Source organism: Mobula birostris, chromosome 31 (genome assembly GCF_030028105.1).
Source record: "Mobula birostris isolate sMobBir1 chromosome 31, sMobBir1.hap1, whole genome shotgun sequence".
NCBI classification, from domain to species: domain Eukaryota; kingdom Metazoa; phylum Chordata; class Chondrichthyes; order Myliobatiformes; family Myliobatidae; genus Mobula; species Mobula birostris.
In genome coordinates, this window is record NC_092400.1 from 38,236,169 (window position 1) to 38,258,699 (window position 22,531).

General features: G+C 43.7%; 1 protein-coding gene across 1 annotated transcript in view; it reads left to right on the forward strand.

Moving 5' to 3' along the window:
- Window positions 1-429: 429 nt before the first annotated feature.
- The window catches only part of LOC140190999 (aspartate beta-hydroxylase domain-containing protein 2-like), a 74,326-nt gene continuing 52,224 nt past the window's right edge, over window positions 430-22,531 (forward strand). The window contains exon 1 of the mRNA XM_072248042.1: window positions 430-512. The gene's annotated coding sequence lies outside the window, so the exon portion shown is untranslated. The remainder of the gene's footprint in view (window positions 513-22,531) is intronic.

Consider the following 22,531-nt stretch of genomic DNA (forward strand, 5'->3'; position numbering starts at 1 on the left):
CAGATAGCTAAAGTTGTTCTGTTGTTTTAAAAAGGCTTTAAAAATAAACCAGGAAATTATAGGCCAGTGAGCCTAACATGAATAGTGAGAAGTTATTATGTTATTCTAAGGGAGCGAATATTATAATAAGTATTTGGATAGATGTGGAGTGATCAGCATGGTTTGGTGTCTAACCAAACTTGTAGAGATTGTTGAGGAAGTTAGCGGGAAAGTTGATGAAGACAAGGCAGTGGATATTGTCTACGTGGTACTGACGAAGGGTCTCGGCCTGAAACGTCGACTGTACCGCTTTCTAGAGATGCTGCCTGGCCTGCTGTGTTCACCAGCAACTTTGATGTGTGTGGCCCGACGTCACCGCGTCAGGCGAACCGCTGGGTGGCGCGAGCGACGCGTTTACGACACGGGGGTCTGGCCGGACGGGCCGAGCGGCGCCGTGACGTCACGGCCGGCTGGCTGGCTGGCTGGCGAGGGGAAGCTGCGGATTAATGAATCGGCTCGGTGGTATTGTTCAGGTGGGCACCGTGTCGCTGCATCGGGGCGGGAAGGTGGGCCGGGACTCGTTGGAGACACGTAGCGGCAGCCGAGCGATGACTGAGTTTGCTTTGGTATTTGCTGTTCTGCTTGTGTCACGTTAATGCAGGGTCAGAGACTGCAAACTGGGGCCTGATCGGTCACCTCACCTGCAAAAGGGGATGAGCATGACGTTGCGCTTTATTATTTTAATTCTCCGTGTATTATGAGTGTGTCAGAGGGAGTCAGGTGCGCCTTTTATTCCCCCTTGGCAGTGTTTGGCTAGACTTGGTACTGGGGCAGGTGCAATGCTGCCAACAGACCAGTGGGCCGTCAAAACGTTGTGCAAATGAATAACAGTTTATTTATTCGCAGAAAAGCGTGTGATATTGGTTTTCAAATTATCAAGCCTCTTTCAGAAAGGCTTATTATGCAGGAATGAATTCAGTTTGCATATTTACTTTGGAGAGTTTTATAGATGTCGATATTAAATGTTGATATGCCTCTGATATTTTTGTTGGGATCGCCTGCATCAGTGCATTTCTTGACGGGTAGTTGACGCAAAGGGGATTTCTGCCCAGGATTCTTGTTCCAGAACCCTCTTTAGTCATGCTTGAAAAGCATTAGGGTTGTGAATATTGGGATTACTGCCTGTGCCACGCGACAGGGAGAGTAGGAATGCGATGAGGTGGAGGATAAATGCGTGGCTGAGGGATTGGAGCAGGGGGCAGGGATTCAAGTTTTTGGATCATTGGGACCTCTTTTGGTGCAGGCGTGACCTGTACAAAAAAGACGGGTTGCACTTGAATCCTAGGGGGACCAATATCCTGGCAGGGAGATTAGCGGGAGCTACTGAGGTGACTTTAAACTAGAATGGTTGGGGGGTGGGAATCAAATTAAAGAGGCTAGGCGAGAGGAGGTTAGTTCACAACAGGGGGATGGGAACCAGTGCAGAGAGACAGAGGGGTGTAAAGTGAGGGTAGAAGCAAAAAGTACTAAGAAGAAAAGTAAAAGTGGCAGGCCGACAAATCCAGGGCAAGCATTAAAAAGGGCCACTTTTCAGCATAATTGTATAAGGGCTAAGAGAGTTGTAAAAGAGTGCCTGAAGGTTTTGTGTGTCAATGCAAGGAGCATTCATAATAAGGTGAATGAATTGAAAGTGCAGATTGTTATTAATGATTATGATATAGTTGGGATCACAGAGACATGGCTCCAGGATGACCAGGGATGGGAGCTCAACGTTCAGGGATATTCAATATTCAGGAGGGATAGACATGAAGGAAGGGGAGGTGGGGTGGCGTTGCTGGTTAAAGAAGAGATTAATGCAATAGAAAGGAAGGACATAAGCCAGGAAGATGTGGAATCGATATGGGTAGAGCTGCGTAACACTAAGGGGCAGAAGACGCTGGTGGGAGTTGTGTACAGGCCACCTAACAGTAGTAGTGAGGTCGGAGATGGTATTAAACAGGAAATTAGAAATGTGTGCAATAAAGGAACAGCAGTTATAATGGGTGACTTCAATCTACATGTAGATTGGGTGAACCAAATTGGTAAAGGTGCTGAGGAAGAGGATTTCTTGGAAAGTATGCGGGATGGTTTTTTGAACCAACATGTCGAGGAACCAACTAGAGAGCAGGCTATTCTGGACTGGGTTCTGAGCAATGAGGAAGGGTTAATTAGCAATCTTGTCATGAGAGGCCCCTTGGGTAAGAGTGACCATAATATGGTGGAATTCTTCATTAAGATGGAGAGTGACATAGTTAATTCAGAAACAAAGGTTCTGAACTTAAAGAGGGGTAACTTTGAAGGTATGAGACGTGAATTAGCTAAGATAGACTGGCAAATGACACTTAAAGGATTGATGGTGGATATGCAATGGCAAGCATTTAAAGGTTGCATGGATGAACTACAACAATTGTTCATCCCAGTTTGGCAAAAGAATAAATTAAGGAAGGTAGTGCACCCGTGGCTGACAAGAGAAATTAGGGATAGTATCAATTCCAAAGAAGAAGCATACAAATTAGCCAGAGAAAGTGGCTCACCTGAGGACTGGGAGAAATTCAGAGTTCAGCAGAGGAGGACAAAGGGCTTAATTAGGAAGGGGAAAAAAGATTATGAGAGAAAACTGGCAGGGAACATAAAAACGGACTGTAAAAGCTTTTATAGATATGTAAAAAGGAAAAGACTGGTAAAGACAAATGTAGGTCCCCTGCAGACAGAAACAGGTGAATTGATTATGGGGAGCAAGGACACGGCAGACCAATTGAATAATTACTTTGGTTCTGTCTTCACTAAGGAGGACATAAATAATCTTCCAGAAATAGTAGGGGACAGAGGGTCCAGTGAGATGGAGGAACTGAGCGAAATACATGTTAGTAGGGAAGTGGTGTTAGGTAAATTGAAGGGATTGAAAGCAGATAAATCCCCAGGGCCAGATGGTCTGCATCCTAGAGTGCTTAAGGAAGTAGCCCAAGAAATAGTGGATGCATTAGTGATAATTTTTCAAAACTCGTTAGATTCTGGTCTAGTTCCTGAGGATTGGAGGGTGGCTAATGTAACCCCACTTTTTAAAAAAGGAGGGAGAGAGAAACCGGGGAATTATAGACCGGTTAGCCTAACGTCGGTGGTGGGGAAACTGCTGGAGTCAGTTATCAAGGATGTGATAACAGCACATTTGGAAAGCGGTGAAATGATCGGATAAAGTCAGCATGGATTTGTGAAAGGAAAATCATGTCTGACGAATCTCATAGAATTTTTTGAGGATGTAACTAGTAGAGTGGATAGGGGAGAACCAGTGGATGTGGTATATTTGGATTTTCAAAAGGCTTTTGACAAGGTCCCACACAGGAGATTAGTGTGCAAACTTAAAGCACACGGTATTGGGGGTAAGATATTGGTGTGGGTGGAGAATTGGTTAGCAGACAGGAAGCAAAGAGTGGGAATAAATGGGACCTTTTCAGAATGGCAGGTGGTGACTAGTGGGGTACCGCAAGGCTCAGTGCTGGGGCCCCAGTTGTTTACAATATATATTAATGACTTGGATGAGGGAATTAAATGCAGCATCTCCAAGTTTGCGGATGACACGAAGCTGGGTGGTGGTGTTGGCTGTGAGGAGGATGCTAAGAGGATGCAGGGTGACTTGGATAGGTTGGGTGAGTGGGCAAATTCATGGCAGATGCAATTTAATGTGGATAAATGTGAAGTTATCCACTTTGGTGGCAAAAATAGGAAAACAGATTATTATCTGAATGGTGGCCGATTAGGAAAAGGGGAGGTGCAACGAGACCTGGGTGTCATTATACACCAGTCATTGAAAGTGGACATGCAGGTACAGCAGGCGGTGAAAAAGGCGAATGGTATGCTGGCATTTATAGCGAGAGGATTCGAGAAAAGGAGCAGGGAGGTACTACTGCAGTTGTACAAGGCCTTGGTGAGACCACACCTGGAGTATTGTGTGCAGTTTTGGTCCCCTAATCTGAGGAAAGACATCCTTGCCATAGAGGGAGTACAAAGAAGGTTAACCAGATTGATTCCTGGGATGGCAGGACTTTCATATGAAGAAATACTGGATGAACTGGGCTTGTACTCGTTGGAATTTAGAAGATTGAGGGGGGATCTGATTGAAACGTATAAGATCCTAAAGGGATTGGACAGGCTAGATGCAGGAAGATTGTTCCCGATGTTGGGGAAGTCCAGAACGAGGGGCCACAGTTTGAGGATAGAGGGGAAGCCTTTTAGGACTGAGATTAGGAAAAACTTCTTCACACAGAGAGTGGTGAATCTGTGGAATTCTCTGCCACAGGAAACAGTTGAGGCCAGTTCATTGGCTATATTTAAGAGGGAGTTAGATATGGCCCTTGTGGCTACAGGGGTCAGGGGGTATGGAGGGAAGGCTGGGGCGGGGTTCTGAGTTGGATGATCAGCCATGATCATAATAAATGGTGGTGCAGGCTCGAAGGGCCGAATGGCCTACTCCTGCACCTATTTTCTATGTTTCTATATCCCCCGCCCCAGTTCCCCATCCCCACCACTTTGCCCTACCAAAATTAAAGGAGAATACTGCAGTTGATGTATGTGTTGAAATCCTCAGCGGGGATAGGATGGTCAGTATCTAGAGAGAGATAATGTTTTAGATCAATGACCTTTCATTCCTCAGAAGCTGCAATTCTGATCAAAGGTCAAAACCAAAATACTGTGGGTGTGTGAAATAAAACATTTTTTAATAAAATCAGCAGATCTGCAAATCTGATATATCTTATATAAATAAATATATATAAATCTGATAGATAGATATATATATATAAAATTAGTGGCTGGAAAAGTGAACAGCCTGTCTGTGTATAATGCCTGGTTTGTGGATGAGTTCCAATTTGTGTTACTGAACTCTGTCAATATTACTTGTCTGAAATTACAGTTGAGGATTAGTCAGACAGCTGAGGTTCTAAGGGCTGCCGGGGTAAAATCTGAATCCAGTGGGGAGGAGAGAGAGAAATTAAAGGGAAGAGAACAGGACAGCAAAATTACCACACAGATGTGAATAGCAGTGTATTGTCCATTGAGTAATATTTAAACTTACACCCCTTAACTGGAATTTGATTTTAAGTTCTATCTTCATTGTTGGGTTGACTCTTTTGTCATGAACTGTGATTGAAATGTGTATCTGTCGCGGTCATGTGCCCACGTGAACTGCGATTCAAGTGTGTTTCTGTCGCGGTCATGTGCCCACATGAACTGTGAATGAACTGTGTATCGGTCATGGTCAAAGGCCCATGTGAACTGTGTATTGGTCATTGTCAAGTGCCCACACAGTACTTCGCCATTTGTTTATTATCAGAATCAGGTTTGATATCACTGCCATATTCCGTGAAATATGTTGTTTTGTGGTGGCTGCAGCACACTGCAATACACAATAAAAAGCTATAAATTATAATAAGAAATATATATTAAAAATAATAGTGCAAAAAGAGAAAAGAAAAAAATAAGTGAGGTAGAAATCCGGTGGAGGGCAAGAAGTTGTTTTAAAACATTGAGTGTCTGTCTGCAGCCTCCTGTACCACCTCCTTGATGGTACCAATGAGAAAGAGGCCATGTGGATTCTAACTTTTTGAGACATTGCTTTCAACAGTGGGGAGGCCGGTGATGGAGCTGATTTGACAACACTCCGCAGCTTTTACCAATCCTTGCAGTGCCCCCCCACCCCCCCCCTGCTCCCCATATAGATGATGCAACCTGTTAGAATGCTCTGCACAGTACATCTGTAGAAATTTGCAATGGTCTTTGGTGTCGTCCCAAGTGCCCAGTGTACAGTAAAGAACCTTGCTTTGCGTGCTATCCATAGGGATTATTTCCAGTGCCTGTAAGTTGGACAATGCACGTGGTGATCGACATTTCAAAGGCAGAGTTTTAGAAACATATAGAAACATAGAAAACCTACAGCACAATACAGGCCCTTCAGCCCACAAAGCTGTGCTGAACATGTCTCTACCTTAGAAATTACTAGGCTTACCCGTAGTCCTCTATTTTACTAAGCTCCATGTACCTATCCAAAAGTCTCTTGCCAGCAGCCCATTCCACGCACTCACCACTCTCTGCGTAAAAAAACTAACCCCTGGCATCTCCTCTGTACCTGCTCCCAAGCACCTTAAACCTGTGCCCTCTTGTGGCAGCCATTTCAGCCCTGGGAAAAAGCCTCTGACTATCCACATGATCAATGCCTCTCATCATCTTATACAGCTCTATCAGGTCACCTCTCATCCTCCGTCACTCCGAGGAGAAAAGGCCAAGTTCACTTAACCTGTCATCATAAGGCATGCTCCACAATCCAGGCAACATCCTTGTAAATCTCCTCTGCACGCTTTCCACATCCTTCCTGTAGTGAGGCGAACAGAATTGAGCACAGTACTCCAAGTGGGGTCTGACCAGGACCCTATATAGCTGCAACATTACCTCTCAGCTCCTAAATTCAATGCTACGATTGATGAAGGCCAATACACCGTACACCTTCGTAACCACAGAGACAACCTGTGCAGCTGCTTTGAGCAACCCCAAGATCTCTCTGATCCTCCACACTACCAAGAGTCTTACCATTAATATTGTATTTTGCGGCAGCCTTTCGGAGTTGAGGAGCAACCAATCAGCAAGAGGCATTGCGTAAAAAGAGATACCTTTCGGTCAGGTCTACGCTTAAGATTTAAAAAACAGTCCTGCTGAAGGGTCTCAGCCCAAAGTGTCGACTGTACACTTTTCCTACATGCTGTCTGGCCTACTGACTTCCTCCAGCATTTTGTGTGCGTTGCTCAGATTTCCAGTATCTGCCCTCGTTCTTGTTTGTGAGGCAAGAGGGATGGATTGATTAGGAAGGGGAAACACAAGTAATGCAGGTGCAAGGGGAGCGGCCATTCTTGTGAGCGTGCCAGTCTTTAGAGTGGCTTTGTCTCATCAGGTTTGGATGAGGTAGATTGTCTTGTAAGTTGCTCTCTCTGTTGTTATTTGTTCATTCCTCATTCATCAGTGCACAGTATAGTGAGAATGGCTCCAGGGGCAGTGTCCTGTACCGTGTGTGGGATGTGGGAAGTCTGGGACACTTCCAATCTCTCAGATAAACAAATCTGTTCCAAGTGCACTGAGCTACAGCTTCTGAGAGAAAGTAAGGAACTGGAGCTGCAGCTCGATGACTTTCAACTCGTATGGGAGAATGAGGAGGCGATAGATGCTACTGGAGGTAGTCACCCCTAGGTTGCAGGAGACAGGTAACTGGGTGACTGTCAGGAGAAGGAGGGGAAACGCACAGGCAGTACAGAATACACCTGTGGCTGTTCCCCTCAATAAGTATACAACTTTAAATACTATTGAGGGGGACGACCTACCGGGGGAGCCACAGTGACCGGGTCTCTGGCACTGAGTCTGGTGCTGTGGCTCAGAAGAGCGGAGGTGAAAGAAGACTGCAGTGTTGACAGGAGATTCCATAGTCAGAGGAACAGAGACGAGGTTCTGTGGCCATGATAGAAACACCCGGAGGGTAGGTTGGCTCCCAGGTGCCAGGATCACAGATGTCTCTGATCAGATCCATGGCATTCTCAAGGGTGAGGGTGAGCAGCCAGAAGTCTTGGTACGTATTGGCACCAGTGACATAGGTAGACATAGTGAGGAGGTTCTGAAGAGAGATTTTAGGGAGCTAAGAAACAGGACCTGCAGAGTACAGGACCTCCATCCAAGGTGGTAATCTCTGGATTTCTGCCAGTGAGAGTAAGAACAGGATGGTTCGGCAGGTGAATATGTGGCTGAGGAACTGGTGCAGGGGCAGGAGCTCAGATTTATGGATCATTGGGATCTCTTTTGGGGAAGGTACGACCTGTACAAAAGGGACGGGTTACAGCTGAACCCAAGGGGGTCCAGTATCCTTGTGGGCATGTTGGCTGGACTTGTTTGGGTTGGTTTAAACTAATTTGTCAGTGGGATGGGAACTGGAGTGATAGTGCTGAAGATCAGATAGTTGGGTCACAAACAGAGGCAATGTGGGGAGACTAGACCACAAAAAATAGGAGCAGAATTAGGCCATTCAGCCCATCAAGTCTGCCGCACCATTCGATCATGGCTGATCCCGGATCCTGCTCTACCCCATACACCTGCCTTCTCTCCATAACCTTTGATGCCCTGACTGATCAGGAAACAGTTAAATTCTGCCTTAAATATACCCACTAACTTGGCTTCCACCGCAGTCCGTAGCAGAGCATTCCACAGATTCCTACACTCTGGCTAAAAAAGTTCCTCCTTCCTTCTGTTCTAAAAGATCACCCCTCAATTTTGAGGCTGTGGCGTCTAGTTCTGGATATCCCCATCAGAGCAAACAGCCTCTCCACATCCACCCTATCTCGTCCTTTCAACATTCAGTAGGTTTCAGTGAGATCCCCCTGCGTTCTTCTAAATTCCACTGAGTACAGGCCCAAAGCTGCTAAGCGTTCCTCATATGTTAATCCCTTCATTCCCGGAATCATCCTCGTGAACCTCCTCTGCACTCTCTCCATTAACAACACTTCCTTTCTGAGATATGGGGCCCAAAATTGTTGACAATTACTCCAAGTGAGGCCTGACTAGTGTCTTATAAAGGCACAGCATTATCTCGATTTTATATTCTGTTCCCCTTGAAGTAAATGCTAATATTGCATCTGCCTTTGTTACCACAGAATCAAAAAAGGCCGTTTTTATTCCCACCTGCTGCCTCCTGCTTGTCAGCCATTCTGCTGTCCTTGCCAGTATCTTTCCTGTAACGCCATAGGATTTTGTCTCGTTAAGCAGCCTCACTTTATCAAATGCTTTCTGAAAATCCAAGTGAATGACATCCACTGCCTCTCCTTTGTCCACCCTGCTTGTTACTTTCTCAAAGAACTCTTAACAGATTTGTCAGGCAAGATTTCCCTTGACAGAAACCATGCTGACTTTGACATATTTTATCATTAGTCTCCAAGTACCCCAAAACCTCATCCTTAACAATTTCCCAACCACTGAGGGTGCCTTTCTCCCTTAAGGATTGGAGTGACATTTGCAATCTTTCTGTCCTCTGGGACCATGTCAGAATCAAGTGATTCTTGAAAGATCATGATTAATGCATCTGTTATCTCTTCAGCAACCTCTCTCAAAACTCTGGGATGTTGTCCATCTGGTCCAGGTGACTTATCCACCTTAAGATCTTTAAATTTGTCTTGCACTTTTTCTTTGTAATAGCAAAAGCACTCACTCCTGCTCCCTGACACTCACGGACCTCTAGCGCACTGCTAGTGTCTTCCACAGTGAAGACTGATGTAAAATACTCATTAAGTTCATCTGCCATTTCTTTGTTCCTCTTTAGTACCTCACTAGCATCATTTTCCAGTGGTGTAATATCAACTCTCACCTCCCTGTTACTCTTTATATAACTGAAAAAAACTTTTGTTATCTGGCTTTATATTATTGGCTAGTCTGCCTCATATTTCATCTTTTCCCTTCCTATAGCCTTTTAGTTGCCTTTTGTTAGATTTTAAAAGCTTTCCAATCATCCAACTTCCCACTGACTTTTGCTACCTTATATGCCCTTTCCTTGCCTTTTATGCAGTCCTTAACTTTCCTTGTCAGCCATAGTTGCCTACCCCTGCCATTTGAGAACAACAACTTCTGTGGGACATATCTATCCTGTGCCCTGTGAACTATTCCAGGAAACTTCAGCCATCATTCCCACCAGTCTCTTCCTCTAATCCACCAGGGCAAGCTCCTCTCTCATGCCTCTGTAATTCCCTTTATTCCATCGAGATACTGATACATGTGACTTGTGCTTCTCCCTCTCAAGTTGCAGTATGAATTTAAACATTATGATCACTGTCTAAGGGATCCTTTACATTAAGCTCCCTCATAAGATCTGGGTTATTACACAACACCCAATCTAAGATAGCCTTTCCCTGAGCAGACTCAAGCACAAACTGCTCTAAAAAGCCATCTCAGGCATTCAACAAATTCCCTCTCTTGCGATCTGACACCAACCAGATTTTCCCAATCCTCTTCCATACTGAAGTCCCCCATTACAATTGTGTCATTACCCTTATTAAATGCCTTTTCCAGCTCGCTTTGCAATATCAACCCCACATAGTGGCTGCTATTTGGAGGCCTATATAGGATTCCCATAATGGTTTTTTAACCCATGCAGTTTCTGAACTCTATCCAAAGATTCGACATTCTCTGACCCTATGTCACCCCTTTCCAAAGTTGGAATTCCATCTCTTACCAACAGAACCACACCACTGTCTATGTCTTCCTGCCTGTCCTTTCTATACAAAGTATATCCTTTGATATTAAGCTCCCAACTGTGGCCTGCTTTCAGCCACGACTCAGTGATGCCCACAACATCATACTGACCAATCTCTAATTGTTCCACAAGTTCATCGACCTTATTTCAAATGCTATGTGCATTTAAATACAGCAGCTTCAGTCCTGCACTCTTTGCCCTTTTGAATTTTGCCTCTGTGGTACAATTTAACTCTGCTCTGTCTACATTTGTTCCCAGTCATTGGCTTGTCCTTCCTTTCATTCATGTTACACCCATCATCTACTTGTAAACCTGCTGGCTGTTCCTCAGCTCTATCACACTGATTCCCATCCCCCACCTTATCAGTTTAAACCACTCCCAACAGCTCTAGTGAACCTGCCCACAAGAATATTGGTCCCCCTCAGATTCAGGTGCAAATGATCCCTTTTGTGTCGGTCCCACCTGCCCCAGAAGAGATCCCAATTATCTGGAATTCTGAATCCCTGGTTCCTGCTCCAATTTTTCAACCACAACTGCCCCCTCATTCTATTCCTATCCTCACTGTCGCGTGGCACAGCAGTCCCAAGGTTACTACCTTTGAGGTCCTGCTTCTCAGCTTCTTTCCTAACTCCCTGTATTCCTTTATCAGGACCTCCTCCCCTTTTCTACCTGTGTCGTGGGTACCAGTGTGCACCACGACTTCTGGCTGCTCACCCTCCCTTTTCAGGATATTGTGGACGCGTTCAGAAACATCACGGACCCTAGCATCTGGGAGGCAAGCAACCATCGTGTTTCCTTTTTGCACCCATAGAATCACCTATCTGCCCCCCTGACTATAGAGACCCTTTACTACTGCCATCCTCTTCAGTTCCCTCCCATTCTGAGCCACAGGACCCGACTCAGTGCCAGAGGCATGGTTGCTGTTGCTTCCCCCAGGTAGGTCGCTTGCCCCTCAACAGTACTCAAAATGGAGTACTTATTGTTCAGGGGGATGGCCATAAGGGTGCTCTCCACGGTTTGATGTTCTCCCTTCCCTCTCCTGACAGTCACCCATTTATCTGTCTCCTGTAGCCTTGGGGTGACTGCCTCCCTGTAGCTCCTGTCTATCACCTCTTCACTTTCCCGAACAAATCGAAGGTCATTGAGCTGCAGCTCCAGTTCCCTAACACGGTCTCTAAGGAGCTGCATCTCGATGCATCTGGCACAGATGTGGCCATCAGGGAGGCTTGGAATCTCCTAGAAATCGCACATCTGATACCCAGAACAGAATACTGGCTCTGTAGACATTCCCCCTATTCTCTCTAGAGTGAAATAAGGAATGAATTTATCTACTTGCCTTGCCTCTGCCTTTTCTCGCCGAAGCCCTGTTGACCAAAGCCTTATTACTCTGCCTTAGACTACTCCGACGATAACTACTCCACTAGGGGGTACCTCCTTTTATAGAGACTGGGTTTTTAAATATCTTTGCCAGACCTGCCCGGGAATGCTTCTGTTGCGTCTGTGCAGTACTCGAATCAGGCTCCTAGCAAGGAGAGGCTGATGATAGGGCAAAATTGCAGTCAAACAGGACGAGTTGCAATGTAAGATGCAGACAGAATCGAAAAAGGTGCATAGAGGACTGAAGGTGTTATATTTGAATGCATGCAGTATATGGAATAAGGTAGATGAACTTGTAGCACAGTTACAGATCGACGTGTATGATGTAGGCATCACTGAATCATGGATGAAAGAAGATTATAGCTGGGACTTTAATGTCCAAAAATACACATTGTATTGAAAGGATAGGCAGGAAGGCAGAGGGGTGGCGTGGCTTTGTTGGTTATAAAAAATGAAATTAAGTCATTAGAAAAAGGTGTCTTAGGGTCGGAAGATGTTAAATTGTTGTGGATAAAGCTAAAGAACTGCAAGGGTAAAAAGATCCTGATGGGAGTTGTACGCAGACCCCCAAACAGTAGTAAGAATATACTCTACAAGTTACAATGGGAGATAGAAAATGCATGCTAAAAGGACAATGCTCATGGAGGATTTCAATATGCAGGTAGGTTGGGAAAATCGGGTTGCTGTGGGACATTATCCTGAGGGATAATTTCTAGAATCCCTACGAGATTGCTTTTTAGAGCAGCTTGTGGGTGAGCCCACTAGGGGATCAGCTGTTTTGGATTGGATGTTTTGCCGTTAACCAGAATTGATTAGAGAGTTTAAGGTAAAAGAACCCTTTGGGGCAAGTGATCATATGATTGAATTCACCCTGAAATTTGACAAAGGGAAGCCAAAGTCAGATGTATTAGTATTACAGTGGAGTAAAGGGAATTACAGAGACATGAGAGAGGAGTTGGCCAGAATTGGTTGCAAAAGAACACTGGCAGGGATGATGGCAAAGCAGCAGTGACTGGAATTTATGAAAGCAATTCAGAAGGGACTGAATATATACATCCCTAAAAGGAAGAAGTATTCTTAAAGCAAGATGACACAACCAGGGCTAACAAAGGAAGTCAAAGCCAACATAAAAGCCAAAGAGAGGACATATAATACAGCAAAAATTAGTGGGAAGTTAGAGGATTGGGAAGTTTTTAAATACCAACAGAAGGTTAAAAAAATCATTAAGAAGGTAAAGATGAAATATAAATGTAAGCTAACCGATAATATTAAAGATGATACCAGTAGTTTCTTCAGATACATAAAGTGTAAAAGAGAGGCAAGAGTGGATATCGGACTGCTGGAAAATGATGCTGGAGAGGTAGTAATAGGGGACAAGGAAATGGCTGATGAACTAAATAAGTATTTTCCTTCTCTCTTCACTATAGTGGAAGTTCCAGGTGTCAGAGATCATGAAGTTTTGAAATTACCATAACTAGACACAAGGTTCTTGTGAAGCTGAAAGGTCTGAAGGTACATAAGTCACCTGGACCAGACTGTCCACACCCCACGGTTCTGAAAGAGGTGGCTGATGACATTGTGGTGGCATGAGGAATGATCTTTCAAGAATCACTAGATTCTGGAATGGTTCAGGAAGACTGGAAAATTTCAAATGTCATTCCACCCTTCAAGAAGGAAGAGAGGCAGAAGAAAGGAAATTATAGGCCAGTTAGTCTGACCTCCATAGTTAGGAAGATGTAGGAGTCGATTATTAAGGATGTGGTTTCAGGTTACTTGGAAGCACATGATAAAATAGGCCATAATCAGCGTGGTTTCCTCAAGGGAAAATCTTGCCTGACAAATCTATTGGAATTCTATGGTTTCTGTGGTTTCTAAATAACAAACAGGATAGACAGAGGGGGAAATTGGTTGATGTTGTATACTTGGACTTTTAGAAGGCCTTTGACAAGTTACCACACATGACACTGCTACAAGCCCATGGTATTACAGGGAAGATTCCAGCACGGATAAAGCAGTGGCCAATTGGCTGGAGACAAAGAGTGGGAATAAAGGGAGCTGCCAGGTGGCTGCCAGTGTCTAGTGGTGTTCCATAGGTGTCTGTGTTGGGATTGACTCTTTTTACATTATATGCTAATGATTTGGATAATGGAATTGATGGCTTTGTTGCAAATTTGCAGACGATAGGAAGATGGGTGGAGGGGAAGGTAGCTCTGAGGAAATAGGGAGGCTACAGAAGGACTTAGACAGATTAGGAGAATGGGAAAAGAAGTGGCAGATGGAATACAGTGTCAGGATGTGTATGGTTATGCACTTTGGTAGAAGAAATGAACGGGTTGGCTTTTGTTTAAGTGCAAAGAAAATACAAAAATCTAAGGCGCAAAGGATTGGGGAGTCCTTGTGCAGCATTCCCTAAAGGTTAATTTGCAGGTTGAGTCTGTGGTGAGGAAGGCAAATGTGATGTTAGCATTCATTTCAAACGGACTAGAATATAAAAGCAAGGACATAATGTTGTGACTTTATAAAGCACTGTGAGATCTTACTTGGAATATTGTGAGCAGTTTTGGTCCCATTACCTTCGAAAGGATGTGCTAAAATTGGAGGGGGTTCAAAGGAGGTTCACGAAAATGATTACAAGATTAAACGTCATATGTTTGGTGGGTCTGGGCCTGTACTCACTGGAATTCAGGAGAATGAGGGGTGTCCTAATTGAAGCCTACCAAATGATGAAAGGCCTTGATAGAATGTTTTCTATGGTGCGAGTGTCTATGACCAGAGGATACAGTCTCAGAATAGAGGGGTGTCCTTTTAGAATAGAGCTGAGGAGTAATTTCCTCAGCCAGAGTGCAGTAAATCTGTGGAATTCATTGCCACAGGCAGCTGTGAAGGCCAAGTCTTAAGTATATTTAAGGCAGAGGTTGGTGGATCCTTGATTGGTCAGGGCATGAAGGGATGCAGGGGGAACGCAGGAGATTGGGGTTGAGAGGAAAATTGGATCAGCCATGATGCCATGGTGGAGTGGACTTGACGAGCCAAATAGCTTAATTCTGCTCCTATATCTTATGGTCTTATGGTGTTCATCGATGTTGTACAAAGGTAAAAACAATAACAGGTGCTACAGGTACAGAGAAAGCGCAGTGCAGGTAGATATGAGATCCAAGGGCTATGAAAAGGTAGACTGTGAGATCAAAGGATTGTCTTTATAAAATTGATCAGAGAATTCAATAAGTTAGAGAATTTAGATTTAAGTGCATGGAACAATTATAATAGATGTAATCTAAGAATGGCTAATAGTCATAATGCTGCAGTACCAAGATGCCAGAGGAAGTGGTAGATGCACTCAGACCAAGCTTAATGCTGAGGAGGTAAATAGACATTGTGTAAATGGACATGGGTGCCTGATTTTAAAAAATCAAACCCAAGATGTATGATATTTTATGTATACACAGTAATTTGTGGAGTGACCTGTACATTGGTGGAGCAACAACCCATTGTAGCATTAACACCTCGCAGCATCAGTGGAGGAAGCAGGTGGTGGTTAAATCTTAACGGGACCAGCTATGAGTCCTCCTCTGCCTTTGGCTTTTTCTTCAAGTAGACATCAATATTTGACTGCCTTTTCTTAAGTTTCCTCTCATGAAGCAGTTCTTGGCAGCCGGAAATCATGTCAAGAACACCTCTCTTTGCTTCTAGTCAGGGCCATTACTGATGAACTGGTCCGTGATTTGTGTGATCGTGGTGATGCCAGTGCATGGAGAGGGGAAGTCTGCTGCATGGGTAACAGCTTGCTCTCCATATTGTACTGTTCTGGCTTGCATATTGGCTTGTGACACTGCACCAACGATGTAGACAGCTGGGACGTAACATCCATGGTTGATCCCAACCAACAGAGGGCCTCTGTTCTTATTGACAATTTTTTTCAGCCAATCGACAATCAAGACTGAGCATATATCAGTGTCACATCAAACAGTTTACTCAGGAGTCTTGAAAAACTGAAGGAAATAGACTGAAAACCAAAGTGACAGCAGCCTCCATTAGTAAGAATGGGCTGACTCCTGCAGAAAATGCAGTGAGTGGAGGATAATTACATGCTGTTGATTTTCATAAAGCCATGCAGGTTACCGGTTGTCACTAGGCTCGAGTTTAATGGGGATAATTATAAGTTGTTGTGCTCTGGCTAGGAATAGCATTGACACCAAATGCAGCTACATCAAAATAAGCAAGAAAGGGTATTCTGGATTGTCTTCTGATCAAAGTCAAGTTTCTTGTCATCTGCAACCATGAACACACAGGTGCAATGAAAACTGACTTGTCGCAGCATCACAGACAGAAAGCATCATGTAGGCAGTATTCACAAGAAAAGCGAAACTATACACAGTAAATAATATAAATTTTCACAAGAAGCTCACAATTAGAACAAAACACAAAGTCCATTTTAGTGCAATGTGATCAGTGTTCATAACATTGCTAAGCTGCTCAAAGTTTCAAAAGAAATTTATTATCAAAATATATATATGTCACCATATACTACCCTGAGATTCATTTTCTTACAAGCATTCACATTACAATAGAATCAATGAAAAACTACACAAAAAGACTGACAAAGCAACCAATGTGCACAAGACAAACTCTGCAAATAGAAAAAAAAAGAAAAAGAAATAAATAAATCGCTGTAAATTTCTTGAAAGTGAGTCTGTGGGTTGTAGAATCAGCTCATTGTTGAGGTGAGTGATGTTATCCACACTGGGTTAAGAGCCTGATGGTGAGGGGTAATAACTGTTCCTGAACCTGGTGGTGTGGGTCCTGAGGCTCCTGTACCACCTCTCTGATGGTGGCAGCGAGAAGAGAGCGTGGCCTGGATGGTGGGGGTCCATAATGATGATTAGGGTTTTGCCGGTTGGTTCAAGAATTGGATGGCTGAAAGGAAGTCGCTGTACTTGACTTGGTGGTTTGAGACCTCCTGGCTGATGGTAGCTGTGAAAAGATGGGATGGCATTCCTTGCACTCATTGGTACCATTTATCAATTTTGGTTTCAGTGATAGCTGTGATCTTTCATCCCACATCTCCAAGCAAACCACAGTATTATTATTGGCTAAATAGACCCAGTTTTTATCCCTGATTTTAGAAGTTTACCAGTTCCAAGTCCCAGGCCAGAGGCCCTAGATGCATTATTGATGGGCAACTGCATCGTTGAGGTGCTGACATGCTGATGAGAGTTTAAATCAAGGTGCAGTCTTCCTCCATGTAAAAGATTGTGTGGCATCTTTTGAAAAAGAACTGGGAAGTAGAGTGAAGAGCTTAAGGGCTTTGGCTAAACGGGCGAGGTGAAGAGGGTTTGGTTACTCATTTTTTTTTTCACTGTTATTTGAAGAGAGGGGGAAGTATGAGCGTGAGGGCAGCTTGTTGTTCTCAGTGCCGAATGTGGGAGGTGGTGGAGTCTCCCAGCCTCCCGGACGTCCACATCTGCACCAGGTGCGTCGAGATGCAGCTCCTAAGAGACTGCGTTAGGGAACTGGAGCTGCAGCTCAATCACCTTCGTCTTATCAGGGAGAGTGAGGAATTGATAGGCAGAAGTTACAGGCAGGTGGTCACAGCGGGGCTACAGGAGGCAGACAAGTGGGTCAAGGTTAGGAAGGGGAATAGGAAGAATCAGGTAATAGAGAGTACCGCTGTGGCTGTGTCCCTTGAAAATAAGTACTCCGGGGTTTGAGTACTTTTGCGGGGGACAGCCTACCTGGGGGAAGCAACACTGGCCGTGCCTCCGGCACAGAGTCCAGCCCTGTAGCTAAGAAGGATAGGGAACGGAAGAGGAGGGCAGTAGTAATAGGGGACTCTATAGTTAGGGGGTCAGATGGACGATTCTGTGGACGAAGTCAGGAGACCCGGATGGTAGTTTGTCTCCCTGGTGCCAGGGTCCGGGATGTTTCTGATTGCGTCCAAGAGATCCTGAAGTGGGAAGGAGAGGAGCCAGAGGTTGTGGTACCAATGACATAGGTCATTGAAGAGGTCCTGAAAGAAGAATATAGGGAGTTAGGAAGGGAGTTGAGAAAAAGGACATCAAAGGTAGTAATCTCGGGATTACTGCCTGTGCTACGCGACAGTGAGAGTAGGAATGCAATGAGATGTAGGATAAATGTGTGGCTGAGGGATTGGAGCAGGGGCAGGGATTCTGGTTTTTGGATCATTGGGACCACTATTGATGCAGGCGTGACCTGTACAAAGGGGACAGGTTTCACTTGAATCCTAAGGGGACCAATATCCTGGCTGGGAGATTTGCGAGGGTTACTGAGGTGACTTTAAACTAGAATGGTTGGGGGGAGGGAATCAAATTAAGGAGACTAGGAGAGGGGAGGTTTATGTAGGGGAAAAGGAAGAAAAAGATAACAAAGTTGTTTGCTCAATTAAGGATAAACAGAGAGTGGGAGGTGGAGAGTTTCTTAAATGCATCTATTTTAATGCTAGGAGCATTGTGAAAAAGATGGATGAGCTTAGAGCATGGATTGATACCTGGAAGTATGATGTGGTAGCTATTAGTGAAACGTGGTTGCAGGAGGGGTGTGATCAGCAACAAAATATTCCAGGATTTCGTTGCTTCAGATGTGATGGAATAGGAGGGGCAAGAGGGGGAGGTGTTTCATTGCCTGTCAGAGATTATATAACAGCGGTGCTCTGGCAGGGTATTTAGTGGACTCGTCTAGGGAGGCTATTTGGGTGGAACTGAGGAATAGGAAAGGTGTTATGACGCTTATAGGGGTGTATTATAGACCACCTAATGGGGACTGAGAACTGGAGGAGCAAATTTGTAAGGAGATAGCAGATATTTGTAGTAAGCACAAGGTTGTGATTGTGGGAGATTTTAATTTTCCACACATAGACTGGGAAGCCCATTCTGTAAAAGGGCTGGATATTTTGGAGTTTGTAAAATGTGTGTAGGATAGTTTTTTGCAGCAATACATAGAGGTACCAACTAGAGAAGGGGCAGTGTTGGATCTCCTGTTAGGGAATGAGACAGGGCAGGTGACGGAGGTATTTGTTGGGGAGCACTTCGGGTCCAGTGATCACAGTACAATTAGTTTCAGTGTAATTATGGAGAAGGATAGGACTGGACCTAGGATTGAGATTTTTGATTGGAGAAAGGCTAACTTTGAGGAGATACGAAAGGATTTAGAAGGCGTGGATTGGGAAAATTTGTTTTACGGGAAGGATGTAACAGAGAAATGGAGGTCATTTAAAGGTGAAATTTTGAGGGTTAAGAATCTTTATGTTCCTGTTAGGTTGAAAGGAAAGGTTAAAACTTTGAGAGAGCCATGGTTTTCAAGAGGTATTAGAAACTTGGTTTAGAAAAAGAGAGGGATCTTCAATAAATATAGGCAGCTTGGAGTTAATGAGGTACTCGAGGAATATAAAGAATGTAAAAAGAATCTTAAGAAAGAAATTAGAAAAGCTAAAAGAAGATACGGGGCTGCTTTGGCAAGTAAGGTGAAATTAAATCCAAAGAGTTTCTACAGTTATGTTAGTGGCAAAAGGATAATGAGGGATAAAATTGGTCCCTTGGAGAATCAAAGTGGGCGGCTATGTGCGGAGCCAAAAGAGATGGGGGAGATTTTGAACAACTTCTTTTCTTTGGTATTCACTAAGGAGAAGGATATTGAATTGTGTAAGGTAAAGGAAACAAGTCGGGTAGTTATGGAAAGTATGACAATTGTAGAAGAGGGAGTACTGGCACTTTTAAGGAATTTAAAAGTGGATAGGTCTCTGGGTCCGGACAAGATATTCCCTAGGACCTTGAGGGACATTAGTGTAGAAATAGCAGGGGCTCTGACAGAAATATTTCAAACGTCATTAGAAACGGGGATGGTGCCAGAGGATTGGCGTATTGCTCATGTTGTTCCATTGTTTAAAAAGGGTTCTAAGAGTAAACCTGGCAATTATTGGCCTGTGAGTTTGACGTCAGTGGTGGGTAACCTGATGGAAAGTATTCTTAGAGATGGTATATATAATTATCTGGATAGACAGGGTCTGATTAGGAACAGTCAACATGGATTTGTGCGTGGAAGGTCAATTTGACAAATCTTATTGAATTTTTTGATGAGGTTACTGAGAAAGTTGTGGGTAAAACGGTGGATGTTGTCTACATGGACTTCAGTAAGGCCTTTGACAAGGTTCCACATGGAAGGTTATTTAGGAAGGTTCAATCGTTAGGCAAAAATATGAAAGTAGTAAAATGGATTCAGCAGTGGCTGGATGGGAGACACCAGAGAGTAGTGGTGGATAACTGTGTGTCAGATTGGAGGACGGTGTCTAGTGGTGTGCCTCAGAGATCTGTACTGGGTCCAATGTTGTTTGTCATATATATTAATGATGTGGATGATGGGGTGGTAAATTGGATTAGTAAGTATGCAAATGATACTAAGATAGGTGGTGTTGTGGATGATGAGGTAGGTTTTCAAAGCTTGCCGAGAGATTTAGGCCAGTTAGAAGAGTGGGCTGAAAGATGGCAGATGGAGTTTAATGCAGAAAAATGTGAGGTGCTACATTTTGGTAGAACTATCAAAAGAGGACATACATGCTAAATGGTAGGGCATTAAAGAATGCTGTAGAGCAGAGGGGTCTAGGAATAATGGTGCATAGTTCCCTGAAGATGGAATCTTATGTGGATAGGATGGTGAAGAAAGCTTTTGGTTTGCTGTCCTTTATTAATCAGAGCATTGAGTATAGGAGTTGGGAGGTAATGTTGAATTTGTATAAGGTATTGGTAAGGCCAAATCTGGAGTATTGTGTACAGTTCTGGTCACCGAATTATAGGAAAGATGTCAATAAAATTGAGCGAGTACAGAGGAGGTTTACTAAAATGTTGCCTGGGTTTCATCTCCTAAGTTACAGAGAAAGGTTGAACAAGTTAGGTCTTTATTCTTTGGAGCGTAGAGGGTTGAGGGGGGACTTGATACAGGTGTTTAAAATTATGAGGGGGATTGATAGAGTTGACATGGTCAGACTTACCATTGAGAGTGGGGATGATTTAAACAAGAGGACATGGGTTGAGAGTTAGAGGACAAAAATTTAGGGGTAACATGAGGGGGAACTTCTTTACTCAGAGAGTGGTAGCTGTGTGGAACGAGCTTCCAGCAGAAGTGGTTGAGGCAGGTTCTATGTTGTTGTTTAAAGTTAAATTGGATAGATATATGGACAGGAAAGGAATGGAGGGTTATGGGCTAAGTGCAGGTCGATGGGACTAGGGTCGGCACGGACTAGAAGGGCCGAGATGGCCTGTTTCCGTTCTGTTATTGTTATATGGTTATAAGGTTATAAGTAGATATTTTATTGATCCCAAGGGAAATTACAGTGTCACAGTAACATTACAAGTGCACAGATATACAAATATCAGAAGAGAAGTAAGAAAGAATAAAAAAAAAGTTACCTCAAAAAGTCTAACAAGAGGGCGTGATCACTTCACCAGCTATAGGTTTGCTCTTTATAGAGCCTAATAGCCGAGGGTAAGAATGACCTCATATAGTGCTCTTTGGAGCAGTGCGGTTCTCTCAGTCTATTACTATAAGTGCGCCTCTGTTCAGCCAAGGTGGTATGCAGAGGGTGAGAAACATTGTCCAGAATTGCCAGGATTATCCATTGGGTCCTTTGTTCCACCACAGCCTGCAGTATGTCCAGTTTGACTCCAATAACAGAATCAGCTTTTTTAATCAGTTTATTGCGCCTGTTGGCATCACCTGTGTTGATGCCATTGCCCCAGCAGACCACTGCAATAAAGATTGTACTGGTGACAACAGTGCGAGCATGTGAAGGAGAGGCCTGTATATTCCAAAGGACCTCAGTCTCCTCAGGAAGTATTCTCTCTTGCCCTTCAGCATTTACCTTTCAAGCAGCAGATGAACGAGTTTTTGGGTGTGTGGACCTTGCTTTAAGTAACTGATGTTTTTCCAGACTTTCCAACATTGGTTGTAAAAAGGGTCATGGCTGCCAAGGTAATGAACAACACACCATGTTTTTCTTTTTCCTTTATAATTGACAGTCTTCCATTGGAGAAATTTTATGTACAAGCTTTCACAAAAATGTTAAGGATCTCGCCCCAAAATATCAACTCTATATTCTTCTCCATGGATACTGCCTGACCTGCTGAGTTCCTCCAACATTTTGTGTGTTGCTTGGATTTCCAGCATCTGCAGACTTTTTTATGTTTATACTTTCCTACAACTATTCACTTCTTGAACCAACCAGCAAAACCGTAATTACCAACAGTTTAGCTTAGACCATTTTGATCACATTGTTTTGCATAAATTGTGTTCTTTTTGTAAAAGTTTAAAATCCTTTAAAATACTTCATTTTTCGTAATTTGCATTCGACTTTACATCAGCTATTTTAATGTTTTTTTAATTTTTCATCTTGGGATCAAGATGCATCTGTATTTTTTTATTCATTTCTCAGGGTGCAATTGTTAATTGCTGCATTTCTTCCCCATCTGTATTTGCCTCTGAGAAGGTGGCGCTGAGATGCAACCTCTGAGAAGGTGTGTTGATCTGCCTCTCTACCAGAGGTCTTTAGGTTCAGACCCAGGGAATAACTGTTTACTTAAAAGTACATACTGTTTATTAGCAAGCTTACGTTTTCAGTTGGCAACACAGAATCTCTGCTCACCGAGCTTGAGAAAATCTGCAGCCAAGTCAGCCCAGAATACTGTTTGGAGCTGTTGATGTACATTGTTAGCACATACGGATAAGGGTAGACCGAGAAGCTTCTCATGGAACAAACAATTCTTTGTTCATACATTATTCTCAGAGCAAGACTTGTCAAGTCAGTTAGGTTCTAGCCCTTTAATTCTGCAAATAATTCCTCATTCCCTCCTTTTGTCATTGCATGAC